The 15,216-nt window shown below is 45.6% G+C and overlaps 1 long non-coding RNA gene across 1 annotated transcript; it reads right to left on the bottom strand.

The window, feature by feature from the left end:
- Positions 1-2,732: 2,732 nt before the first annotated feature.
- Positions 2,733-5,785, bottom strand: LOC125785918 (uncharacterized). The gene is made up of 3 exons (XR_007428207.1): positions 5,681-5,785; positions 3,727-4,548; positions 2,733-3,377 (listed from the first exon to the last, which is right to left on the bottom strand). It is a non-coding gene; the product is annotated as an uncharacterized LOC125785918 (long non-coding RNA).
- Between the last annotated feature and the right edge of the window lie 9,431 nt (positions 5,786-15,216).

The following is a 15,216-nucleotide window of genomic DNA, read 5'->3' as shown; positions in this document are numbered from 1 at the left end:
CCGTTTAGCAACCACCTCGGATACCATAGCAACACCTTAGCAACCGCCTAGCAACCACCTAGCAACACCTTAGCAACCACCCCGGATACCATAGCAACACCTTAGCAACCACCTAGCAACCACCTAGCAACACCTTAGCAGCCACCCAGGATACCATAGCAACACCTTAGCAACCATCTAGCAACACCTTAGCAACCACCTAGCAACACCTTAGCAACCACCTAGCAACACCTTAGCAACCACCCCAGATACCATAGCAACACCTTAGCAACCACCTAGCAACCACCTAGCAACACTTTAGCAGCCACCCAGGATACCATAGCAACACCTTAGCAACCATCTAGCAACACCTTAGCAACCATCTAGCAACACCTTAGCAACCACCTAGCAACTCCTTAGCAACCAACCCGGATACCATAGCAACCGCCTAGCAACACCTTAGCAACCACCTAGCAACCACCTAGCAACACCTTAGCAACCACCCCGGATACCATAGCAACCGCTTAGCAACCACCTAGCAACACCCTAGCAACCACCTAGCAACACCTTGGCAACCACCCTGGATACCATAGCAACACCTTAGCAACCATCTAGCAACACCTTAGCAACCACCCCAGATACCATAGCAACACCTTAGCAACCACCTAGCAACACCTTAGGAACCACCCCAGACACCATAGCAACACCTTAGCAACCACCTAGCAACACCTTAGCAACCACCTTGCAACCACCTAGCAGCACCTTAGCAACCACCCCGGATACCATAGCAATACCTTAGCAACCGCCTAGCAACACCTTAGCAACCACCCTGGATACCATAGCAACACCTTAGCAACCGCCTAGCAACACATTAGCAACCACCTAGCAACCACCCGGATACCATAGCAACACCTTAGCAACCACCACAGATACCATAGCAACACCTTAACAACCACCTAGCAACACCTTAGCAACCACCTAGCAACACCTTAGCAACCACCTAGCAACACCTTAGCAACCACCTAGCAACACCTTAGCAACCACCCCAGATACCATAGCAACACCTTAGCAACCACCTAGCAACACCTTAGCAACCACCTAGCAACACCTTAGCAACCACCCCGGATACCATAGCAACACCTTAGCAACCACCTAGCAACATTTTAGCAACCACCCCGGATACCATAACAACACCTTAGCAACCGCCTAGCAACCGCCTAGCAACACCTTAGCAACCACCCAGGATACCATAACAACACCTTAGCAACCACCTAGCAACACCTTAGCAACCACCCCGGATACCATAGCAACACCTTACCAACCATCTAGCAACACCTTACCAACCACCCCAGATAGCATAGCAACACCCTAGCAACCACCTAGCAACACCTTAGCAACCACCCCAGATACCATAGCAACACCTTAGCAACCACATAGCAACACCTTAGCAACCACCTAGCAACCACCTAGCAACACCTTGGCAACACCCCAGATACCATAGCAACACCTTAACAACCACCTAGCAACCACCTAGCAACACCTTACCAACCACCCTGGATACCATAGCAACACCTTAGCAACCACCTAGCAACACCTAAGCAACCAACCCAGATACCATATCAACACCTTAGCAACCACTTGGAAACCATGTGGAATATGTTAGCAACTGCATAGCAACCAGTTAGCAACCACTTAGCAACCACCTGGAAAATATTAGAAACTGCCTAGCAACCACTTAACAACCATGTGGAATACATTAGCAATTGCCTAGCAACCAGTTAGCAACAGCTTAGCAACCACCTGGAATATGTAAGAATCTGCTTAGCAACCAATTAGCAAACACTAAGCAACGATGTGGAATACATTAGCAACTGCCTAGTAACTACCTAGCAACCACTTAGCAACACTTTACTTTATATAGGTATATATAAAGTAAAGTGTTTATATTACTTTATAAGACAAATATTAGCTTTTCACCATGTTAGCCAAAACTTTTTGGACTTTAACATTTAGCTGAAAGTCAACAGCAAAGCAACCACTCTTCACACGCTTTAGACAGAAATATCTTAGCAACCATTTTAACTTTTTCAACGTTATTAACGTACTTTTCCAAGCCAACTTAAAGTTCGTTATCGAACTTTCCTTTTCTAGTTATTATTATTATTATTATTCTTACGCCTTTTTTTCTGTACGCTACTCCTCCTAGAGCTTTCAACGTAGAATCACGAAACTTTCACGGTTCGTAGGACCTATGCCAACTTAGCGTGCTTGTGCTTTTTGGAGCGATTTATCGTACGGTTTTCGTAAAAACTTCGTAAACGTACGCATTTTTTCCCCATAGGAATGAATGGGGCGAAATTTTAAACGTCCGTAACCGCCACAATTTTTGAGATATGAAGACCAAATTTGGCGAGCTTATAGATCTTACCGAGATCTTTAAATTAATAGCAGGTTGCGAAGCGATACGACGTACGGTTTTCGTACAATTTTCGTACGAAGTTTTCCCATAGAAATGAATGGGGGGGCCCAGAGTTCCATCTCGCACACGAGCAGCTCTGCGCACGGAACCCCTTCTCTCCCCTGCTCCTCCAGTACTGTGAGTGTATGGAGGAGCTGCTGTATGGAGCAGCTATCAGTCAAAAGTTTGGACACCCCGGCACCCCAGCCAGGGTTTAGCAACCACCTATTAACTGCTTAGCAACCACTCTCTCTTTCTCACTCTCTCTTTCGCTCTCTACTTCTCTAATTCTCACTTTCTTTCCCACTCTCTCTCTATTTCTATATTTCTCACTCTTTCTTTTGCTCTCTACTTCTCTACTTCTCACTCTCTCTTTTGCTCTCTACTTCTCTATTTCTCACTCTCTTTTGCTCTCTACTCCTCTATTTCTCACTCTCTTTCTCACTCTCTCTCTACGTCTCTATTTCTCACTCTATTTCTCACTCTCTCTCTACGTCTCTATTTCTCACTCTCTTTCTCACTCTCTCTCTACGTCTCTATTTCTCACTCTATTTCTCACTCTCTCTCTACTTCTCTATCTCACTCTCTCTTTCTCACTCTCTCTCTACTTATCTATTTCTCACTCTCTCTCTACTTCTCTATCTCACTCTCTCTTTCTACTTCTCTAATTCTCACTCTATCTTTCCCACTCTCTCTCTACTTCTCTATTTCTCACTCTTTCTTTTGCTCTCTACTTCTCTACTTCTCACTCTCTCGTTTGCTCTCTACTTCTCTGTCTCACTCTCTCTTTTGCTCTCTACTTCTCTACTTCTCTCTCTCTCTTTTGCTCTCTACTTCTCTATTTCTCACTCTCTCTCTACGTCTCTATTTCTCACTCTCTCTCTACTTCTCTATTTCTCACTCTCTCTTTCTCACTCTTTTCTACGTCTCTATTTCTCACCTCTCTCTACTTCTCTATTTCTCACTCTTTCTCACTCTCTCTCTATGTCTCTATTTCTCACTCTCTCTCTACGTCTCTATTTCTCACTCTCTCTTTCTCACTCTCTCTCTACGTCTCTATTTCTCACTCTCTCTCTCTACTTCTATATTTCTCACTCTCTCTACTTCTATATTTCTCACTCTCTTTTTCACTCTCTCTCTACGTCTCTATTTCTCTTTATTTCTCACTCTCTCTACTTCTATATTTCTCACTCTCTTTTTCACTCTCTCTCTACGTCTCTATTTCTCACTCTCTCTCTACTTCTCTATTTCTCACTCTCTTTCTCACTCTCTACGTCTCTATTTCTCACTCTCTCTACTTCTCTATTTCTCACTCTCTCTTTCTCACTCTCTCTCTACTTCTCTATTTCTCACTCTCTCTTTCTCACTCTCTCTACTTTTCTATGTCTCTTTCTTTCTACTTTTCTATTTCTCTATTTCTCTCTTACTCTCTCTTTATTTCTCGCTCTTCTCTCTACTTCTCTTTCACTCTACTTTTCTGTCTTGCTTTCTCTTTCTATCTATCTCTCTACTACATCCTTTTTCTTTCTCTACTTCTTTATTTCTCGATCTCTCTTTTTCCCTAATTCTCTTTCTCTCGCTCAATATTTCTCTCTACTTGTCACTCTTTTTCTCACATTCTCGGGTGTTCTTTCTCTACTTCTCACGCTGATTTTCTCTCTACTTCTCTATTTCAGGCTCTCCCTTTTTCTGTACTTCTACATTTAACACTCTTTCTTTTTATCTACTACTGCCTAGGAACCAGTTAGATACACCTTAGCAACCACCTGGAAAACATTAGCAACTGCCTAGCAACCACTTAGCAACCATGTGTAATACGTTAGCAACTGCCTAGCAACCAGATAGCAACACCTTAGCAACCACCTGGAAAACGTTAGCAACTGCCTAGCAACTGCTTAGCAACCACTTTAGAAATGGTAGCAACTGCCTAGCGACCAGTTAGATACACCTAGCAACACCTTAGCAACCACCCCAGATACCATAGCAACATCTTAGCAACCACCTAGCAACACCTTAGCAACCACCCTAGACACCATAGCAACACCTTAGCAACCGCCTAGCAACACCTTAGCAACCACCTTGCAACCACCTAGCAACACCTTAGCAACCACCTAGCAACACCTTAGCAACCACCCTGGATACCATAGCAACACCTTAGCAACCACCTAGCAACACCCTAGCAACCACCTAGCAACCACCTAGCAACACCTTAGCAACCACCCTGGATACCATAGCAACACCTTAGCAACCACCTAGCAACACCTTAGCAACCACCTAGAAACACCTTAGCAACCACCCAGGATACCATAGCAACACCTTAGCAACCACCTAGCAACACCTTAGCAACCACCCTGGATACCATAGCAACACCTTAGCAACCACCTAGCAACACCTTAGCAACCACACCATAGCATCCACCCCGGATACCATAGCAACACTTAAGCAACCGCCTAGCAACCACCTAGCAACACCTTAGCAACCACCCCGGATACCATAGCAACACCTTAGCAACCACCTAGCAACACCTTAGCAACCACCTAGCAACACCTTAGCAACCACCTAGAAACACCTTAGCAACCACCCAGGATACCATAGCAACACCTTAGCAACTGCCTAGCAACCACCTAGCAACACCTTAGCAACCACCCAGGATAGCATAGCAACACCTTAGCAACCACCTAGCAACACCTTAGCAACCACCCCGGATACCATAGCAACACCTTAGCAACCACCTAGCAACACCTTAGCAACCACCCTGGATACCATAGCAACACCTTAGCAACCACCTAGCAAAACCTTAGCAACCACCTAGCAACACCCTAGCAACCACCTAGCAACACCTTAGCAACCACCTTGCAACCACCTAGCAACACCTTAGCAACCACCCCAGATACCATAGCAACACCTTAGCAACCACCTAGAAACACCTTAGCAACCACCCAGGATACCATAGCAACACCTTAGCAACTGCCTAGCAACCACCTAGCAACACCTTAGCAACCACCCAGGATAGCATAGCAACACCTTAGCAACCACCTAGCAACACCTTAGCAACCACCCAGGATACCATAGCAACACCTTAGCAACCACCTAGCAACACCTTAGCAACCACCCTGGATACCATAGCAACACCTTAGCAACCACCTAGCAAAACCTTAGCAACCACCTAGCAACACCCTAGCAACCACCTAGCAACACCTTAGCAACCACCTTGCAACCACCTAGCAACACCTTAGCAACCACCCCGGATACCATAGCAACACCTTAGCAACCACCTAGCAACACCTTAGCAACCACCTAGCAATACCTTAGCAACCACCCTGGATACCAAATCAACACCTTAGCAACCACCTAGCAACACCCTAGCAACCACCTAGCAACCACCTAGCAACCACCTAGCAACACCTTAGCAACCACCCTGGATACCATAGCAACACCTTAGCAACCACCTAGCAACACCTTAGCAACCACCCCGGATACCATAGCAACACCATAGCCACCACCTAGCAACACCTTAGCAACCACCTAGCAACACCTTAGCAACCACCCTGGATACCATAGCAACCGCCTAGCAACACCCTAGCAACCACCTAGCAACACCTTAGCAACCACCCTGGATACCATAGCAACACCTTAGCAACCACCTAGCAACACCTTAGCAACCAACCCGGATACCATAGCAACACCTTAGCAACCACCCCGGATCCCATAGCAACACCTTAGCAACCACCTAGCAACCCTCTAGCAACCACCTAGCAACACCTTAGCAACCACCCCAGATACCATAGCAACACCTTAGCAACCACCTAGCAACACCTTAGCAACCACCCCAGATACCATAGCAACCAGTTAGCAACCACCTGGAAAATATTAGAAACTGCCTAATAACCACTTAAAAACCATTTGGAATACGTTAGGAATTGCCTAGCAACAAGTTAGCAACAGCTTAGCAACCACCTGGAATATGTTCGCAACTGCCTAGCAACCAATTAGCAAGCACTAAGCAACGATGTGGACTACATTAGCAACTGCCTAGCAACTACCTAGCAACCACTTAGCAACACTTTACTTTATAAGATAATTATAAGCTTTTCACCATGTTAGCCAAAACTTTTTGGACTTCAACATTTAGCCGAAAGTCAACAGCATAGCAACCACTCTTCACACGCTTTAGACAGAAATATCTTAGCAACCATTTTTACTATTCAACATTATTTAACTATTTAACGTACTTTTCCAAGCCAACTTAAAGTTCGTTATCGAACTTTCCTTTTCTAGTTATTATTATTATTCCGCGCTTTTTTTGTTGTACGCTACTCCTCCTACAGCTTTTGACGTAGAACCACGAAATTTTACAGTATCGTAGGACCTATAGCGGTTCAGGTTGCTTGTGCTTTTTGAAGCGATATATCGTACGGTTTTCGTAAAAACTTCGTAAACGTACGCATTTTTTTCCCATAGGAATGAATGGGGCGAAATTTTAAACGTCCGTAACCGCCACAATTTTTGAGATACGAACACCAAATTCGGCGAGCTTATAGATCTTATCGAGATCTTTAAATTAATAGTAGGTTGCGAAGTAATACGACGTACGGTTTTCGTACAATTGTCGTACGAAGTTTTCCCATAGAAATGAATGGGGGGCCCAGAGTTCCATCTCACACACGAGCAGCTCTGCGCACGGAACCCCTTCTCTCCCCTGCTCCTCCAGTACTGTGAGTGTATGGAGGAGCTGCTGTATGGAGCAGCTATCAGTCAAAAGTTTGGACACCCCGGCACCCCAGCCAGGGCTTTGCAACCACCTATTAACTGCTTAGCAACCACCTTAGCAACCACCTGGAAAACGTTAGCAACTGCCTAGCAACCACTTAGCAACACCTTAGCAACCACCTGGAAAACGTTAGCAACTGCCTAGCAACCAGTTAGCAACCACTTAGCAACCACTAGGAAAACGTTAGCAACTGCCTAGCAACTACTTAGCAACCACTTTAGAAATGATAGCAACTGCCTAGCAACCAGTTAGCAACCAGTTAGCAACCACCTGGAAAACGTTAGCAAATGCCTAGCAACCACTTAGCAACCACTTTAGAAATGATAGCAACTGCCTAGCAACCAGTAAGCAACACCTTAACAACCACTAGGAAAACGTTAGCAACTGCCTAGCAACCACTTAGCAACCACCTGGAAAACGTTAGCAACTGCCTAGCAACCACTTAGCAACTGCCTAGCAACCACTTGGAAAATGTTAGCAACTGCCTAGCAACCACTTAGCAACTGCCTAGCAACCACCTGAAAAACATTAACAACTGCCTAGCAACCACTTAGCAACCACCTGGAAAACGTTAGCAACTGCCTAGCAACCACTTAGCAACTGCCTAGCAACCACTTGGAAAACGTTAGCAACTGCCTAGCAACCACTTAGCAACTGCCTGGAAAACGTTAGCAACTGCCTAGCAACCACTTAGCAACTGCCTAGCAACCACCTGGAATACGTTAGCAACTGCCTAGCAACCACTTAGCAACCACCTGGAAAACATTAGCAACTGCCTAGCAACCACCTGGAAAACGTTAGCAACTGCCTAGCAACCACTTAGCAACCACCTGGAAAACGTTAGCAACTGCCTAGCAACCACTTGGAAAACGTTAGCAACTGCCTAGCAACCACTTAGCAACTGCCTAGCAACCACCTGGAAAACGTTAGCAACTGCCTAGCAACCACTTAGCAACCACCTGGAAAACGTTAGCAACTGCCTAGCAACCACTTAGCAGCTGCCTAGCAACCACCTGGAATATGTTAGCAACTACCTAGCAACCACTTAGCAACCACCTGGAAAATGTTAGCAACTGCCTAGCAACCACTTAGCAACTGCCTAGCAACCACTTGGAAAATGTTAGCAACTGCCTAGCAACCACTTAGCAACTGCCTAGCAACCACCTGGAAAACGTTAGCAACTGCCTAGCAACCACTTAGCAACCACCTGGAAAACGTTAGCAACTGCCTACCAACCACTTAGCAACCACCTGGAAAACGTTAGCAACTGCCTAGCAACCACTTAGCAACTGCCTAGCAACCACCTGGAATACGTTAGCAACTGCCTACCAACCACTTAGCAACCACCTGGAAAACGTTAGCAACTGCCTAGCAACCACTTAGCAACACCTTAACAACCACTAGGAAAACGTTAGCAACCACTTAGCAACCACCTTAGAAACGATAGCAACTGCCTAGCAACCACTTTAGAAATGATAGCAACAGCCTAGCAACCACTTACCAACACCTTAGCAACCATTACGAAAACGTTAGCAACTGCCTAGCAACCACTTAGCAACCACTTTAGAAATGATAGCAACTGCCTAGCAACCACCTAGCAACACCTTAGCAACCACCCCAGATACCATAGCAACACCTTAGCAACCACCTAGCAATACCTTAGCAACCACCTAGCAACCACTTAGCAACACCTTAGCAACCACCCCAGATACCATAGCAACACCTTAGCAACCACCTAGCAACACCTTAGCAACCACCTAGCAACCACCTAGCAACACCTTAGCAACCACCCCGGATACCATAGCAACACCTTAGCAACCACCTAGCAACACGTTAGCAACCACCTAGCAACATCTTAGCAACCACCCCGGATACCATAGCAACACCTTAGCAACAACCTAGCAACACCCTAGCAACCACCTAGCAACCGCCTGGTATATGTTAGCAATTGCCTAGCAACAGCTTAGCAACCACTTCAGAAATGATAGCAACCGCCTAGCAACACATTAGCAATCAACAGTACAACCAAAAGTTTTTCGATTTCAGCGTTTAACCAAACGTTTTTAGATTTCAGCTTTTAATCAAACGTTTTTAGATTTCAGCGTTTAACCAAATGTTTTTTGATTTCAGCGTTTAACCAAACGTTTTTAGATTTCAGCGTTTAATCAAACGTTTTTAGATTTCAGCGTTTAATCATACGTTTTTAGATTTCAGCGTTTAATCAAACGTTTTTAGATTTCAGCGTTTAATCAAATGTTTTTAGATTTCAGCGTTTAACCAAATGTTTTTAGATTTCAGCGTTTAACCAAATGTTTTTAGATTTCAGCGTTTAACCAAATGTTTTTAGATTTCAGTGTTTTTGGTATTTAGCGTTTAGCCAAAAGTTAACAGCATAGCAACGACTCTTCACACTCTTCAGACAGAAACAGCTTAGCAACCATTTTAACTTTTTAACGTTATTAGTGTTCTTTTCCAAGCCAACTTAAAGTTCGTTCACGAACTTTACCTTTTCTAGTTATTATTATTATTCTCGCCACGTTTTATAAACAACTACTCCTCCTAGAGCTTTCGAGCTAGAACCACGAAACTTCACATGATGGTAGAACTTATAGCCGCGGTGTGTGCTTGTGCTTTTTGGAGCGATACATCGTACGATTTTCGTAAAAACTTCGTAAACGTACGCCCTTTTTCCCATAGACAATGAACTAGGAGAATTTTGAACGGCCGTGAACGTCACAATATTTAAGATATGAAGCTGAAATTCGGATGACCTATAGAACTTATTGAGTTCTTTCCGAAAATATGCTTTACGAAACGATACGTCGTACGGATTTCGTACAAATGTCGTACGAATTTTCCCCATAGAAATGAATGGGGGGCCCAGAGTTCTAACTCGCACACGAGCAGCTCTGCGCACGGAACCCCTTCTCTCCCCTGCTCCTCCAGTACTGTGAGTGTATGGAGGAGCTGCTGTATGGAGCAGCTATCAGTCAAAAGTTTGGACACCCCGGCAGCCCAGCCAGGGTTTAGCAACCACCTATTAACTGCTTAGCAACCACCTTAGCAACCACCTGGAAAACCTTCACAACTGCCTAGCAGCCACTTAGCAACACCTTAGCAACCACCTGGAAAACGTTAGCAACTACCTAGCAACCACTTAGCAACACCTTAGCAACCACCTGGAAAATGTTAACAACTGCCTAGCAACCACTTAGCAACACCTTAGCAACCACCTGGAAAACGTTAGCAACTGCCTAGCAACCACTGAGCAACCACCTGGAAAACGTTAGCAATTGCCTAGCAACCACTTAGCAACTGCCTAGCAACCACCTGGAATACGTTAGCAACAGCCTAGCAACTACTTAGCAACCACCTGGAAAACGTTAGCAACTGCCTAGCAACAACTTAGCAACTGCCTAGCAACTACCTGGAAAATGTTAGCAACTGCCTAGCAACCACTTAGCAACCACCTGGAAAACGTTAGCAACTGCCTAGCAACCACTTAGCAACTGCCTAGCAACCACTTGGAAAACGTTAGCAACTGCCTAGCAACCACTTAGCAACTGCCTAGCAACCACCTGGAAAACGTTAGCAACTGCCTAGCAACCACTTAGCAACCACCTGGAAAACGTTAGCAACTGCCTAGCAACCACTTAACAACTGCCTAGCAACCACTTGGAAAACGTTAGCAACTGCCTAGCAACCACTTAGCAACTGCCTAGCAACCACCTGTAATACGTTAGCAACTGCCTAGCAACCACTTAGCAACCACCTGGAAAACGTTAGCAACTGCCTAGCAACCACTGAGAAACCACCTGGAAAACGTTAGCAGCTGCCTAGCAACCACTTAGCAACTGCCTAGCAACCACCTGGAATACGTTAGCAACTGCCTAGCAACCACTTAGCAACCACCTGGAAAACGTTAGCAACTGCTTAGCAACAACTTAGCAACTGCCTAGCAACCACCTGGAAAATGTTAGCAACTGCCTAGCAACCACTTAGCAACCACCTGGAAAACGTTAGCAAATGCCTAGCAACCACTTAGCAACTGCCTAGCAACCACTTGGAAAACGTTAGCAACTGCCTAGCAACCACTTAGCAACTGCCTAGCAACCACCTGGAAAACGTTAGCAACTGCCTAGCAACCACCTGGAAAACGTTAGCAACTGCCTAGCAACCACTTAGCAACCACCTGGAAAACGTTAGCAACTGCCTAGCAACCACTTAGCAACTGCCTAGCAACTACTTGGAAAACGTTAGCAACTGCCTAGCAACCACTTAGAAACTGCCTAGCAACCACCTGGAATACGTTAGCAACTGCCTAGCAACCACTTAGCAACCACCTGGAAAACGTTAGCAACTGCCTAGCAACCACTGAGCAACCACCTGGAAAACGTTAGCAACTGCCTAGCAACCACTTAGCAACTGCCTAGCAACAACTTAGCAGCCACCTGGAAAACGTTAGCAACTGCCTAGCAACCACTTAGCAACTGCCTAGCAACAACTTAGCAACTGCCTAGCAACCACCTGGAAAACGTTAGCAACTGCCTAGCAACCACTTAGCAACCACCTGGAAAACGTTAGCAACTGCCTAGCAACCACTTAGCAACTGCCTAGCAACCACTTGGAAAACGTTAGCAACTGCCTAGCAACCACTTAGCAACTGCCTAGCAACCACCTGGAAAACGTTAGCAACTGCCTAGCAACCACTTAGCAACCACCTGGAAAATGTTAGCAACTGCCTAGCAACCACTTAGCAGCTGCCTAGCAACCACCTGGAATATGTTAGCAACTACCTAGCAACCACTTAGCAACCACTTGGAAAATGTTAGCAACTGCCTAGCAACAACTTAGCAACTGCCTAGCAACCACTTGGAAAACGTTAGCAACTGCCTAGCAACCACTTAGCAACTGCCTAGCAACCACCTGGAAAACGTTAGCAACTGCCTAGCAACCACTTAGCAACCACCTGGAAAACGTTAGCAACTGCCTAGCAACCACTTAGCAACCACTTTAGAAACAAAAGCAACAGCCTAGCAACCACTTAGCAACACCTTAACAACCATTGGGAAAACGTTAGCAACTGCCTAGCAACCACTTTAGAAATGATAGCAACTGCCTAGCAACCACTTAGCAACACCTTAACAACCACTAGGAAAACGATAGCAACTTCCTAGCAACCACTTAGCAACCACTTTAGAAATGATAGCAACTGCCTAGCAACACCTTAGCAACCACTATTAAAACGTTAGCAATTGCATAGCAACCACTTAGGAACCACTTTAGAAATGATAGCAACTGCCTAGCAACCACTTAACAATACCATAGCAACCACTAGGAAAACGTTAGCAACTGCCTAGCAACCACTTAGCAACCACTTTAGAAATTATAGCAACTGCCTAGCAACCACTTAGCAACCACCTGGAAAACGTTAGCAACTGCCTAGCAACCACTTAGCCACCACTTTAGAAACAATAGCAACTGCCTAGCAACCACTTAGCAACACCTTTACAACCACTAGGAAAACATTAGCAACTGCCTAGAAACCACTTAGCAACCACTTTAGAAATGATAGCAACTGCCTAGCAACCACCTAGCAACACCTTAGCAACCACCCCGGATACCATAGCAACACCTTAGCAACCACCAAGCAACACCCTAGCAACCACCTATCAACCACCTAGCAACACCTTAGCAACCACCCCGGATACCATAGCAACACCTTAGCAACCACCTAGCAACAAGTTATCAACCACCTAGCAACCACCTAGCAACATCTTAGCAACCACCCCGCATACCATAGCAACACCCTAGCAACAACCTAGCAACCACCTAGCAACACCTTAGCAACCACCTGTAATATGTTAGCAACTGCCTAGCAACCAGTTAGCAACAGCTTAGCAACCACCTGGAAAACGTTAGCAACTGCCTAGCAACAGCTTAGCAACCACTTCAGAAATGATAGCAACTGCCTAGCAACAAATTGGCAATCAAAAGATTAACCAAAAGTTTTACTATTTCAGCATTTAAACAAACGTTTTTAGATTTCAGCGTTTAACTAAACGTTTTTAGATTTCAGAGTTTAACCAAACGTTTTTTAGATTTCAGCGTTTAACCAAACGTTTGTAGATTTCAGCGTTTAACCAAACGTTTTTAGATTTCAGCGTTTAACCAAACATTTTTAGATTTCGGCGTTTTTGGCATTTAGCGTTTAGCCAAAAGTTAACAGCATATCCACGACTCTTCACACTCTTCAGACAGAAACAGCTTAGCAATCATTTTAACTTTTTAACGTTATTAGCGTTCTTTTCCAAGCCAACTTAAAGTTCGTTCACGAACTTTGCCTTTTCTAGTTACATTTAGACCCTTATTTAGAAATCCTCACTTATTAGCCACCACGGCTCCTGAGGTCATCACGGCTCCTGAGGAGATTTGAAGAGTTATTATCTTGGGCTAGGATGAAAATAAAACCCACTAAGTCTCGCAGCCTGTCGATCTGCAAGGGCAGACAAACGGCCTCAGTTTCTTTCCAAGTGGCAGGAGAAAGAATCCCGGTGCTCGCAGAACAATCGATTAGAAGCCTGGGCAGAGAATATTCAGTGGATCTTTCAGACAAACACATGGTGACGACAGTCACAGACCAACTAAAACAGGGCTTAAAGCAGATAGACCAGAGCTACCTTCCTGGAAAATACAAAGTCTGGTGCTATCAGACAACACTCTACCATCGTGTGATGTGGCCACTAAAGATGTCTGAAATAACAACAACAGTAGTCAGGAAGTTGGATGCCAAGGCGAATAGTTACATCCGAAAGTGGCTTGGGCTACCTCGATGCTTGTCCTATGCCTCTCTATTTGGAAGAAATGCACTGCAGCTGCCTCTGAGAAATATCACTACTGGTTACAGGCTTGAGAAGGCCAGGCTTGTCCTGGAACTCAGACAGTCAAGTGACCACCATGTCAGAAATGCTGGTGCCAGAATCCGGACAGGTAGAGCATGGAAAGCAGAAGTATGTGTGGACAGTGCCATCTCGAGACTGCAGCACCAAGAGCTTGTGGGAAGAACACAACAAGGAAGACAGGGCCTGGGCTAGGGAGAGTCACTAAAGCTGTGGTCTAAAGCATCGCTGAAGGAGAGGAAAAATCTGGTAGTCACAGAGGTGGCAAGGATGGAGGGAGAGAAGCTCTTGGTCAAGTCTATCGGCCAATGCCAGCAAGGCCAGTGGACAAAGTGGGAGGGCATTTTACCAAGATCTGTAAGTTGGAGTGACCTGTGGAGGATGCCTCAGGCAAGGGTGAGTTTTCTCATCCGAGCCACATATGACACCCTTCCTAGTCCAGCAAACCTGGCACGGTGGTATGGTACTGAAGAAAGGTGCAGCCTGTGCAGTACAGCCGTGGGAAATCTTCATCACATCCTAGCTGGCTGCCGGGTGGCCTTGGCCCAGGGTCGCTATAGGTGGAGGCATGACCAGGTGCTGAGGAAGCTGGCGGAACACATTGAAACCAGAAGGCTCCTTGTAAATGAGAAGTCAACATCCCAGCAGAAGCGTGTGGTCAACTTTATACCAGCAGGACATGCCATACAAAGCTGCCCACAACAGGACAGGACATCAGTCCTGACCCCAGGCAAAGATTGGTCAATGACCGCAGATGTCGGTAAGCAGCTACGCTTTCCCACTAACATCACTACTACCACATTGAGACCTGACATTGTTGTGTGGTCATCAATTGAAAAGCGTGTCCTGTTGAACTGACCGTGCCATGGGAGCAGGGCATTCCAGAGGCATATGAGAGGAAGAAGTCACGGTATGCTGACCTAGTGGCAGAATGCCAAGAGAGAGGCTGGAGAGCAACAACTTACCCAGTCGAAGTTGGCTGCCGAGGCTTTGTGAGCCTCTCAACAAATCGCTTTCTGAGAGACAGTGGCTTCACATCAACCAAGGCCAAGAGGGTCAGCAAGGATCTTTCAGAAGAAGCAGAAAAGGGAAGTTTCTGGAAACGATAA

This window comes from Astyanax mexicanus, chromosome 21, assembly GCF_023375975.1.
Source record: "Astyanax mexicanus isolate ESR-SI-001 chromosome 21, AstMex3_surface, whole genome shotgun sequence".
Classification (NCBI taxonomy): Eukaryota; Metazoa; Chordata; class Actinopteri; order Characiformes; family Acestrorhamphidae; genus Astyanax; species Astyanax mexicanus.
This window is presented reverse-complemented; position numbering and strand designations above follow the sequence as displayed.